The sequence below is a fragment of the Neolamprologus brichardi genome, chromosome 12, assembly GCF_056152115.1.
Source record: "Neolamprologus brichardi isolate AB-2024 chromosome 12, ASM5615211v1, whole genome shotgun sequence".
Taxonomy (NCBI): domain Eukaryota; kingdom Metazoa; phylum Chordata; class Actinopteri; order Cichliformes; family Cichlidae; genus Neolamprologus; species Neolamprologus brichardi.
This window is the reverse complement of record NC_142115.1, coordinates 5,664,406-5,677,685: the sequence shown is the minus strand read 5'-3', so window position 1 is coordinate 5,677,685 and position 13,280 is coordinate 5,664,406.

The window sequence follows — 13,280 nt, the reverse complement described above, 5'->3', positions numbered from 1 at the left end:
AGGTCTGCTCTTCACCTGCAAGTGACACACTGAGACATTTTGATCATTCTTCTCATTGCTTAAAACAACACATCTCCCCTCTCTGGTTCTGAACTCCCCTTTCTTAAAAACCCAGAGAGATTTTAGTTGTTCTACGTTGAAAACCACCAAACCCTCTTCCTATTTTTTGCTTATTTTTATCAACATTTCTGCTAAAACAGAAATTTTCGTGTGTGTCCACCCTAGGGGAGCTGGTGGTCTGCAGTACCACCCTCTCCCTCTAGTTGGAAACAACTGTTACACACATTTCTACACTCCTCTCTTTTTTTTTTCTTTTTTTTTCTTGTTTTTGTTCCCCATTTTCAACATTTTGTAACCCAATTTTTCACTGTTTTTACACACACATCAACGTTTCCCACACAACCATTCTCTGCAATCTTACACACCACACATTTACTCAATTCTTACCATACAGTCACGTATTGAGTTTTGTCTCTGGTCGCCCGGTGGAAGGCCTGCCGCTTTACTGGATCCAGCTTCCCTTTACATTCAGAGCGTCCTCTGCAATGGCCTTCTTCCCTTACCGGCAGAAAAGTGCTAAAATACCATCATTTCACGCACTGTAGTATGCAGAAATGATTCCCGACAGTGTACCTGAACCGCCGTTCCTGTGGCGTACTTGGACCGAACACAGGTCTGGGCCGGCTTCTCCCCAACAGCGCACTCGAGCCAATGTCCTTGTGATGGACCGTACCCAACACAAGCCTGGGGCCTCAAACCACCAGGTTTTTCTCCCGGAGACTCGAACTCCGGGGTCGGCCAGCGTTCCCCCCCTCGGCCAGACAAAAAAACTCTCCATGACTGTATACAAGTTAGCTACAACTCACCCATCTGCAGAGGTCCCCTCAAAATCAATGATCTCGGTGGTGACTGAAACACACGGCTCCGTGACTCCTCCATTTCCTTCGCTTCAACAGCTGGTAGGACAAAGGTACCTTTTCCCTCAAGGGTGATCAGCCTGTCCACGGAACCGTTGTTCAGCGACCACACGGACCATCCTGCTCACAGCGCCATTTTGTTGTGGAAGTTTTTCCACTTAAATAAAGCCTGCAGACGAGCGGTGAGCGGTAGCTAACATTCTTTAATCCAAGCACACAAAGACAACATACAAACAAGCTTGTGGAGCCCCCATGGCCGCGGGACAGACGGTCAGCAGAGTCTCTCTGAGCCTAGCATGGCTCTCAGTTAAATACCTTCTCCAGGAACAAAAGGCAGTACACAGCTGTTTCACACCTCAAGGTTCACACTCCCTTGCTACTTCCCAGAATCCTCGAAGAGACAAAGACTGGTCCTCTGGAGTTCCTGTTTCCCCCCAACATCCTTGCTACACCCCCTACCATTTGTCTTACAGTATGAGTGTCAGACATGTTAATACAATAATGTCATTAATATCTAGGTGAAAGAAATTCCTATACACTCTGTAATCTCCTTATGTTTTTTCTAAAATTATAGCTTATTCTTCTATTGTAAACTGACTTTCAGCCCAAATGTTTGGCCAAATGTTGCCAGTGCCAACCCTTTCATGTGTTAATTGGGAAACCCTTCATCCAGATCCCTGTTGATTTAAAGATGGCTGAACTACAAGACTTTACTGATGGTGGAGTAATATATAACTGGAGGTAGATTGTAAGTGGAGACTTAAGTAACATTTCACCAGGTGATGCTTGCTCAGGTTTTGATTTACAGGTTTGCTGCTGAGCTCATTGCTGACATCACTAGTCTAGTTCAATTAACTTTCTGCCCATGTCAAAGGAAAATTGTTTTTATATAATGTGATCAGCTCCATGAAATGTGCTTTTTATTGATCACTAAGCAATCTACATGTCTACGTGACTTTTCACCTAATAACTTTTGTGATGATGAACTTATTCAGCTACTAACCACTTCCTGTCTTCAGAGAACATTCAGATGTAGAGAAGAGAAACCTCAGCTCTTTTACATGAACATACAGATGTAGAAAAGGGAAAAACCCGTTGCTCTGAATAACTTTGTTACCTTTGTACACACGTACACACACACACACACACACACACACACACACACAGACAAGTATAAATAAAGCACGCAGACAGTGATGAGACGCAGGTCGTGCGTCCATGACTGCCCTCGCGAGTGAAAGACAACTGCAGTGTTTGTGTTTTCTAACTCAGGTGTCTTAGCTGAAGAACTACGGGGTGATTTAAAGAAATCCCCTGTCATTTAAATTGGTCCTTCGAGCTTAGCGATGGAAACAACAGACACGTTTCTGTGACTCCAATGAGGTCTGACTGCTGTATCCTGACGTCGTGGGAAGCCAGCACCGAAGTCTGTCGACAGCCCTCTCCAGGTAGAGGTGAAAGACCTGGGACGTGAAATTCGGGTCCATTGTTTTTTTATTGTTTTCTTTGTGTTCCTGCAAAAGCCCAAGTACTGGTGACAAAGGGGAAAGGTTGAGTTTCGCCTCATAAAACTGACACCGCTCCGTGAATAGCGCGGAGTAGAAGGGCGTGTCAGCCACCACCCCCGAGTCTAGTACCAGAGAAGGCTCCGCAGTTCTGTGATAATGGGCAATCAGCCCACAAAACTCACTGCTGACGAGCAGTGGCTAGAAAAGCAAAGTCCAGGCACCGGACAAATCAGTGCTAATAGATTGAGAAATCCTAAGAAAATAAAAAGTAGTCCTTCAGCGTTAACACATCTGAAGGAGGCTCTTTAAAAGAAGCAGTTAGGCAAGACGAAAACAAAAAGAAAAAACAAGAGAAAAAGATAAACAACCAGAAAAAAAAACAGAACTTAACTGCCAGTTTAGTAAAACCAGAAGACGAGACACTGTGCAGTCCTCGCAATCCTTTTATTAATCCACCACCTGTCCCTGCAGCCGCAGCTGCAGCACCACCCATTATACACTCACCCATATCAGGATGAACATAATAATCCCTAACAAAGTGAGAAATTAGAGATCAAAGTAGAAGTTTAAAAAGGGCTGGATACAGACCCAACTGAATACATATAAATACAAGTGGAATAAAGTGGAATAAACGAGGCTAAATTAAATTAGAGCTTATCTCTAACATATTCAAGCTAATAATTTGCAAGGATAACAAACTGTAAATTGGTATTAACAATGAAACATAGTTTGAATGACGACCATGCCCAGAATGAATAGAATGAATGAAAGCAGATAATTCACAGAGAGACATATTAAATGAAATAGAGAGATGCATAAGGTACATTAAGGTTGTGTTAATTGTTCAGCCAAGGAAAGTGTGTGAAAAGGTAAATGTCTCCAGCTTGGGAAAGGGTGAAACTGCAGATCACCCGAAGCCCTTGATGGATACAAAATAAAATATAAATAAAATATTGTAATAAACTGGCTGGTTCGCCATGCAACAGAGAGAACGAATGTGACCGAAGGTTGGATCTGATATGAGGCAAACAGAAGACCGGCCTTCAGTTAATCCAAAATGCTGCAGCAAGAGTACTGACAGGGACTAGAAAGAGAGAGCAGATTTCTCCTGTTTTGGCTTCCCTTCATTGGCTTCCTGTTAAATCCAGAATTGAATTCAAAATCCTGCTCCTCACATATAAGGTCTTAAATAATCAGGCCCCATCTTATCTTAATGACCTTGTAGTACCATATCACCCTATTAGAGCACTTCGCTCCCGCTCTGCAGGCCTACTTGTTGTTCCTAGAGTATTTAAAAGTAGAATGGGAGGGAGAGCCTTCAGTTTTCAGGCCCCTCTTCTGTGGAACCAGCTTCCAGTTTGGATTCGGGAGACAGACACTATCTCTACTTTTAAGATTAGGCTTAAAACTTTCCTTTTTGCTAAAGCATATAGTTAGGGCTGGACCAGGTGACCCTGAATCCTCCCTTAGTTATGCTGCAATAGACGTAGGCTGCTGGGGGATTCCCATGATGCATTGAGTTTTTCCTTTCCAGTCACCTTTCTCACTCACTATGTGTTAATAGACCTCTCTGCATTGAATCATATCTGTTATTAATCTCTGTCTCTCTTCCACAGCATGTCTTTTATCCTGTCTTCCTTCTCTCACCCCAACCGGTCGCAGCAGATGGCCGCCCCTCCCTGAGCCTGGTTCTGCCGGAGGTTTCTTCCTGTTAAAAGGGAGTTTTTCCTTCCCACTGTCGCCAAAGTGCTTGCTCATAGGGGGTCATATGATTGTTGGGCTTTTCTCTGTATCTATGAAGCGCCTTGAGGCGACATTTGTTGTGATTTGGCGCTATATAAATAAAATTGAAAATTGAATTGAACTGAAATTAAAAAGGTAGGCACAAACCTGTTCAGAGAAAAAGCAAATGTGTGCAGATTGGATGAATTATAAATTATCTGTTTGCTGAGTAAGATGATCCTAACTGTCAAATTGGCTCAGTAGTAGTGTATTGTAATACACTAATAAAATATTGTAATATACTATTGCTGTTATAAAAAAAAAGATAATAACATTAATAATGACATAATGTTAATATGAAGAGGCACCTTGGTCAGTTACGATGTGAGGTGGATAATTGTTAAGAAGTAGTCTGAATCAAGCTTAAGGTTGCTCAAACTCAGTACAATGATATATGAGACGAAGAAATTAAAGAAAATACCTAAACAAATCAGGTGCATAGAGGCACTTGACCTGCTTGAAAACCTGTCATCCTAGATGAGACTTTGCTGAGATATAGAGCAAACCTATAATAACAACTAACAAGCTAAACCCTGTAGACAACAGCTAAAGCTACAGGATTGAGAAGTTGAATTAAATATGTGGACACTACCAAGTTAATGAGCAAGTTACACATTTTTTATTTTTTAGAGCAGAAGCTGCATGATATTAAAAGCTCACACATGCAGCTGTCTGTGAGCTCAGTTTTTTTCCTCACACTTCTGCTTTGTTTCTGGCAGCATTTTTTCTTTTTGACTCATGTATGTTTTTTGTTTTTGTTTGATTATTTTGTTGGTTTGGAAACAAATTTGTGACCATACTTGTGGATCACAGTGATACATAGTGATTAGGCATATGATTTACTAGTGCCTAGTTTTAGAGCTGTGAGCAATGCAAAGTTTTCTTTTTGAAATCCTAACTTAAAAGTTTGAAATATGTAAGATGTGTGAGATGGGTGAATTCTTTGAAAAAATAGAAATTATCTAAAATGCCTTAAGTAAAAATGTAGTGTTGCATCTACAAAGAAATAACACAGAAGAAGCATCCAGTAACTTGAAACTAGCTTTTCTACTTACATGTAGATGGAGGAGCAGGTTACATGAAAGCAGTTTTAACACAGGCATTTGGAGAAAAACAACGCCCGCTTGCATTTTACTCGTGCAAATTAGACTCTGTTGCGTCAGGACTGCCTAGATGTGTGCAAACCTGTGCAGCCGCAGCAGAGGCAGTAAAAAAGTCAGGTGGCACTGTTTTAGGGCACACTTTGATCATCAGAGTACCCCACGCAGTGACTTCAATTCTACTCCAAGCCAATTTGACCTACCTCACACATGCGAGACAGCTCTCATATGTTGGAATCTTACTGTCGCATTCACACATTAAAATTGAGAAGTGTGGTCAGCCGAACCCGAGCACACTTTTGGCCTCACCCGAAGAAGGTCATCTACACTGCTGTATGAAAAAATTAGACGAGGAAACAAAGCCACGTGCTGACATTTACAGCACACCACAACCCGGTTTCGCTGACATTTTTGCCTAGGACAAAACTGTGTAGGTTACGCAGTAACCAGTAGAGGTTTTAGATACGGGCGACATGGGCGGTTGCCCGGGGCGGCATCGTGGTGGGGGGCGGCATCACAGGCATCGGTAAAAAAAAAAAAATTGCTCGTACTCATGCTGCCCTGACATCATGCGAGCGCATATTGGGAATGGCATAGGCACCAATCGGTTTTCTATCACCCATTTGCTGGGAGGAAGGGCGCCCTCCGTTTGCAAGGTGCGCCTGCTGCTTGCGGCACAGGGAGGAGAGGGCGGGGCTCTGGGATTCTCTGGCTGGCTGGAGCAGCATCTAATAACCAACTCGCAAAATAAAACAACATAAAAACAAACAACAAACACGAAAACACCAGACATTATGATACAGACTTTTTCGAAATTGTATACGTGAAAAGTGAGCGCGAGAGCCCTCGGTGCGCCTGCTCGCTGCTGAAGTCAAAGTAAATACAGTCCAGTATATAGAGAGACGACGAGGCTCCAGTTACAGCAGTGCAAGAAAACAAACAATAAATATTTAAGAGTAAAAAAAAATAAATATATACTTTAGGACTCGGGGTAAAGGGATCAATAACAATTTAAAATTTATATTTTATATTTTGTTGATTTAAAGTCTCACACACAACCCGTTTTTAAATTTTAAAAACAGAGAAAAGAAGAGGAGGAGTGTAGCGACTTCCACAGTTGCTAGAGGTCGGGGATGGAGCCTGCCTATTTGCCTGACGCGCTGTCAACTTTACGCAATAATGCGAGAGGTGGAATTGCTTGCTTGTTTATTAAAGTGCTTGAAAAGTTTACAGAGCAATAAAACATCACAGGCTCTAATGCAACAAGGGGAAACTCGTTGTGCTGCGGTCAACAAAAACTACTGCTACCCAGCCCTCCTCTCTGTCAAAATCAAACCAGTGAATGACAGACTGACAAGCCCTCTTAATGTCACCGTTAGCACCCACGTGAATCCCGTTACACATCACCATAGCAACCAAACAAATGAAAACCAAGTGATCCTTAAAATTCAATATATTTAATAATGGCTCCTACAAGGAGAAACGAGCAAAAGATGCAGGTAAGCAGATGTGTGATTGGATAATGGCAGGTCATCCTGAAACAATCAGAGTCAGAATCAGGGGCGATTTTAGCCCAGTTTTGGAGGTGCTTCAGCACCCCCAAAATGAATCAAAGCACCCCCAAAGATGTCTTACTTTTTTTGAAAATATTTGCTGTTTGTGGGACACACTACTAAAAGTATAAAAAGCATACAGTACTTAATTGAGATGGAACATTTTAACAACAAAAGTATAGATAACCCCTCCCCCCTCCCAAAATGGTTTGTTCCAGCTTGGCTCTTTCCTACTTGCTTTAGCACCGTTGCTGTCAGAGCGATGGTGGCTGAGACGCAGCGGAGCAGAGGTGGAAGTGTCTGGCTTAAAACAGGACATATTAGCTGCATTTAACTTTCAGTTACTCTTTATATAGTTAGGTAGGAGTCAGACCGTGTTTCTTTTTAACTGAAAAACATTACACCAGGTAACCTGCTGTGTTGAAAATAGGGCTGCCACGATTAGTCGACTAGTCACGATTACGTCGACTATCAAAATCATCAACGACTGATTTAATAGTGACGTTTGAAGCTTTGTAAGATCACAAAAGACGCAGGAACAAGTAGTAGAATTTAAGAGTGTAATAACGGACTGAAACAGAAGATGGCAGCACTGCATGTACAAGGATGCCAGCTGCCGTTAAACCCCGAAGAAGAAGGAGCTGTGTCCCAGAATTCATAGCGCAGCCCAGCTCAGTTTCCAACAATGGTGGCAGCTAGTTAGTTTTAATATTACTCTTATTATTCTTTCTGGGTCACAAAATAAAGGTTTAGCATATTTTCAGGCGAGAATGTAGCTGTGTAAACCTCAAATATCTACTCAGTTTATCAAGACACCACATATTTTCAAAAGCACTCCGACGTTTTCGGAGACGTCTGTTACCCACTAGCTCGATAGCTAGCCGGGGGCAAGGCTCACTAGAGCCGTGAGAACACCGGACTCCCGGCAAATCGTTTTCAAACCCACTGCGGTCTTTCGCTACTCAGGTTAAACATATATAAGTCACTTAGATAACTTAAAAATGTTATTGTTTGGCTTTTTTTAGTATTTTATTTGTTCCTGAGTAAATCGGTTAGGCTGAGATTAAAGTTATAGTTTTAACACAGCTGAATAAACGTCAAGCAGACTACTGATTATCAGAAGTATGAGATGCTCGAGAATATACTCCGGTGTCCCGTTATATTTTAGATAGCAAGGGGTTTATTAAACTTCACCAAAACAATCTGCAAATTTCATTCAAATTTAAGAAACTATCATCTTGTCTTTATTTTTAGTTAGCACATACCTTAAACACTTAAAGCTGTAAGCTAATGATAGTTATATGAGAGCAGATGCTGCTGGTGCAATAAGCTGTACGCTGTACATCCAATGGATGCATGATCTGATTAGTCAACTAATTGCAAAAATAATCGGTGACTAGTCGACTATCAAAATAATTGTTTGTGGCAGCCCTAGTTGAAAACGTGTTTTCCGACGATGTTTGCTCTGTAGTAAAATTAGCGATATTTGACTGCCCTGTTGATCTCATTGAAATGTATACAGCCTATTTAAAATCTAAAACTTAACATTGTCCGTAGCCTGCTGTTGTTACCACTGTCCTGTTTGAAATGTAATGAGAGAAACTGGTTATTTTGCCATATGTGCATGTGCCGATATTGAACCCAAGGTACTAACTAGCTAACTGACTGGATGCCCATTAACCTTATAACTCCTGTTGTGTGTGTGTGTGTACAGATTGTCAGTCCAAAGAGGGAGAGAGGAAAGAGGGGAACATGAGGACAAAGTACAAGATCAGGAAGTACCAGGTAAGAAAACAGACAGGGAGTACTAACAGGCAAAACAGTAACTGTTTAACTGGCAAAGAAAAAGAAAGACAAACAACTAATACAAACAACTCATACAATCTGGAAGTTGTGTTCTCCCTATATTAAAGCTGCTATACAGAATCTGCAAAACAAACTGGGTTGTCAGCCCTGGCACTGCATTACCATATTGAGCTTCAGTCAGAGGAAGTCACGGTTGCCAAAGACTTTATAAAGCTCAAGAGTGAAGCTGGTGCCATTCCAGATATGTTAACATTGTACAATCTTCTGGATAATCAGATCTTCCCCACACTGAAAACTGTTATTCAGGTTGCCCTAACAAACCCAGTTAGCAGCTGTAGCTGTGAGAGGTCTTTTAGTGTCTTGAGTCAGCTCCATACCTGGCTGAGAAGGACCATGGGTCAAAGCAGACTCCAGCACCTGGCTGTGATGTCAGTTGAGAAAGAGATGCGTGAGAGACTTGACCACCAAAATGTGATAGACAGATTTACCAACCTCAAGGTGAGGCGACATAGGTTAAAAGAAAAGAAAAAATCTGCAGAGCCATAGTAGTATCTGCAGTAAACATCTTTTCATACTTTGTATACATTGTACCAAAGGCCAAGTATCTCCATTTTCTAATAATATTTTGTATATTTCAAGGACTCTTCTATTTTTGGAGTGTATTTTTTATGTATCTGTATTGTATTATACAGACACTTTAGAAGTGAATCTCTGTCCAAAAAATGCACACAGTTTACTTTTTACTCACTATGAGCATCATTTATCATTTTTCCCCAGTAATTAAGGTTAGGATATGTTTGTTTTTGTTTTTTTTAATTCCAATCCATTCTTCTTTGGCAGCATTTTAATAACCTTGATCAGATTTGATGGTTTTGTTACAGACTTTTCAAAAAAGTGTTTTGCTATTCTTTCAAAAATGTGGGGATTAAATTGTGTTAAAATGTACAAAACAGTGATGTCATGTTTTGTGACGAGGACCCAGGCACAGAGAGACTTGATGAATTTAAGAAACTTATGATTTAATAAAGAAATTTGCAGACTTGCACAGAGAGGGGAAAATTATGATGACTGATAATGGAGATGAAGACAACAGACGATGAGGACAGGGAGGAACAGGGGTTTAAATGCACCAAGGAGGCAGTCAGAGAGAACTCGGGACAACTAGAGGTTTATAGGGATGCAGGGACTGACAGAGACGGGGAAGAAGTCTCATTGTGATGAGTAAAGTTTACCTTGCCTGGATGGGCAACTCTCTGGGTGCTCAGCACCCCCAAAGCTCTGATCCTAGAATCGCCCCTGGTCAGAATACTTTATTAATCCCTAAGGAAATGATGCGGGTTACAGCTGCTCCAAGAAGAAATGGTAAAAATAGTAACAGTAACAGACTAAACTCCAAACAATATATACAATAATATAATATTAATTAGTCAGTGTCAATTGTTGATTTGTCCTGTTCTCATTGTATGACGAAGTATGATGTCTGTTTAGTAGCCGTTTGCATACTATGCATACTCTCTCCCTCTTCATATGTAGTAGCGGTTTTAGATACGGGCGACACGGGCGGTTGCCCGGGGCGGCATCGTGGTGGGGGGGCGGCATCACAGGCATCGGCAAAAAAATTTAAAAAAAAATGCTCGTACTCATGCTGCCCCGACATCAACCAGCGAATATTGGGAATGTCACAGGCACCGATCGGCTTTCTATCGCCCATTTACTGCGAGTAAGGGCGCCCTTCGTTTGCGAGGTGCGCCTGCTGCTTGCGGCGCAGAGAGGAGAGGGCGGGGCGGCGGGGGATTTTCTGACCGGCTGGAGCAGCATCTAATAACCAACTCGCAAAATAAAACAAAATATAAACAAACCAATAAACACGAAAACACCAGACATTATATTACAGACTTATAATTTGCACCGATGTTTTTTTCGAAATTCTATACTCGAAAAGTGAGCGAGAGAGCCCTCGGTGCGCCTGCTCGCTGCTGAAGTCAAAGTAAACTTTATTGTCATCTCCGCTACATACAGTCCAGTTTATAGAGAGACGACGAGGCTCCAGTTACAACAGTGCAAGTAAACAAACAATAAATATAAGAAGAGTAAGAAAATAAATATACACTTTAGGACTCGGGGTAAAGGGATCAATAACAATTTAAAATTTATAATTTACAGTTTGATGATTTAAAGTCTCACACACAACCCGTCGAAAGGGGGGGGGGGGGGGGGGGCTGCTACTTCCACATAGAGCACATGTATTCAGAATTTGAATCCTGGGTTGTGTGAAATCCCAGAAATAAACCCTAGACAAAGTGAATCTGTGAACTAAGGTGTAGGTGTGTTAGATCATGTTGTGGTGATCCTTGGGTTGAGATGGGTGTTCATACTGGAGTGCAAAATTAAAACCAGTGGAAGATGGACAAGAAAAGCTCAAAGCCATCATGTCTTCAGTTTAGAAAAAAGAGAAAAGAAGAGGAGGAGAAACGAGCAAAAGATGCAGGTAAGCAGATGTGTGACTGGATAACGGCAGGTCATCCTGAAACAATCAGAATCAGAATACTTTATTAATCCCTAAGGAAATGATGTGGGTTACAGTTGCTCCAAGAAGAAATGGTAAAAATAGTAACAGTAACAGACTAAACTCCAAACAATACATTATGTTACAGATTTTAATATTAATTAGTCATTGTCAATTGTTAAATTGGCCTTTTCTCATTGTATGACGAATTATGATGGCTGTTTGGTAGCCGTTTGCATACTATGCGCACACTCTCTCGTCATATATGTGTGTGTGTGTGTGTGTGTGTACAACAGTTTTATGTTAATGTACAATCCTTAATATGTTTTTTTTGTTTTGTTTTGGGGTTTTTGTGTGTGTGTGTGTGGGTGTGTGTGTGTGTGGGTGTGTGGGTGTGTGGGTGGGTGGGTGGGGGGCGCCAGAGGGAGTGTTCGCCCAGGGCGCCAAACAGGCTAGGACCGCCACTGCCCATTCCTACCAATCAGCCTCCTTTAAATCTCATCACTCCCATTTTCCCCTGAAGACACTGAAATGGATGGGTGGATGGATGGATAGCATAATTGTTTATATTAAATTTGCAGTGTTTTTTGGTATTAGTGTAATATTGCAGCTAGATTGTCTATCCTGAGATCTGTTCTATAGCAAATGCAGAAAAAAATGTTTTAAGAAAGCAAATAAGTTGGTATTGTAAAGAATATGATTGTTTTCTTGCAGGATGCCAGGAGGTGGTGTGGTCACCTGCAGGTTCAAGGTCATTGTATTCCGAACCCAGATCCACTGGGTTGTGACAAAGGAAAGTTGCAACAATGCTAAAGACTTTCTTCAGGCCATTGCATTTGGATTCAGACAGTAATGCCAGGACTGGAAGCAAACCATCCTTAAAATAAACATTTCAAGCTTCTGTGTTTGAATGCAAAACAAATGTGTTTGAGCTAAAAACCGCACTTGTGGCTCAACGATAAATTGGCAGGGAGGTGTGGCCATTGGCTCCACTGCAGAGGAGGGGTGGTGCAGCGGGCTTGAGGGGCAGTGTCAGAGAGGCTGAGGTCCAGGTGGAGGGAATTAGCCTGATGAACTCTGCCCTGCCATTATAATCCAATGGCATTGCATGTGGGTATTGATAGAACTCTGGAGCGAATAATGGCCTGATTTTATTGGTCGGGCATCTGAGTGGATGTGCGCCGATGGTGCGCGTACCGCCTGGATTGTCAGCTGGTTTACCAACCGGCCATCCCAAAAGTACCTTTTCATGAGAAAATTTGCTCCAGGCACAGGAACATCAACAGTGCCTGCACAACAGAAGGGCTAGACTCAAGCAATTTTCACCGGGAGACAAAGTCCTTCCAGCCCAAAGTGACTCACCAAGTTGCAAGGGCCCTTCGTGGTCACACAGCCGGTGTGCGATGTTGACTATGAGGTGGTACAGTCAGACAGGGGAGGAGCCACACAGGACACATCACCTGAACCTTCTTAAAGCATGGAGGCTGAAACCACTTCTCTTGTGAGCCCGGTGAAGGAGAAAGATGAGTTGGAGCCGGAGGTGCCAAATTCCACAATTCCCACCTCCCTCCATTGTGATAACCATCTCACACAGGCCCAGAGAGCAGCTGTTGCTGCAGGGTTTTGCAGACGTGTCCTCCCCCCTGCCCGGCTGTACGACTCTCATAGGGCACCATTAGAAAAAAATGACAGCCTTGAAAAAACATGTAAACCTTTCAATTCATTGGTCTGAAGTTATAGAGGCGTTCATGCACAAAAGGAGACCAGACATACCAATATAAGCTGAAAAAAGCTGCCTTGGACCCCTCAAAAGGACTACTCTCACTCCCGCAAAGACATTTTTTGAGAACCTAGCCAATATGTTTTTATTGAATTGAAAGAAAATGGTCACCACTTTCTCTCTTAACCCTTGTCCACTCTATGATGCCCTCACATTTTTCCGCAGCTGCACTTTCAATGGCTGAAAGAATAGAACACACTGAATATTTACAGTTTTCCCTTTTTAGATCCATGATGCATGGAGTGCTTAGATCCATGAGCACTCTGGTCGACTTTGTTGTTTTAAAGTGCTATATAAATAAAGTTGAATTGGATTGGAGTGGATGAGA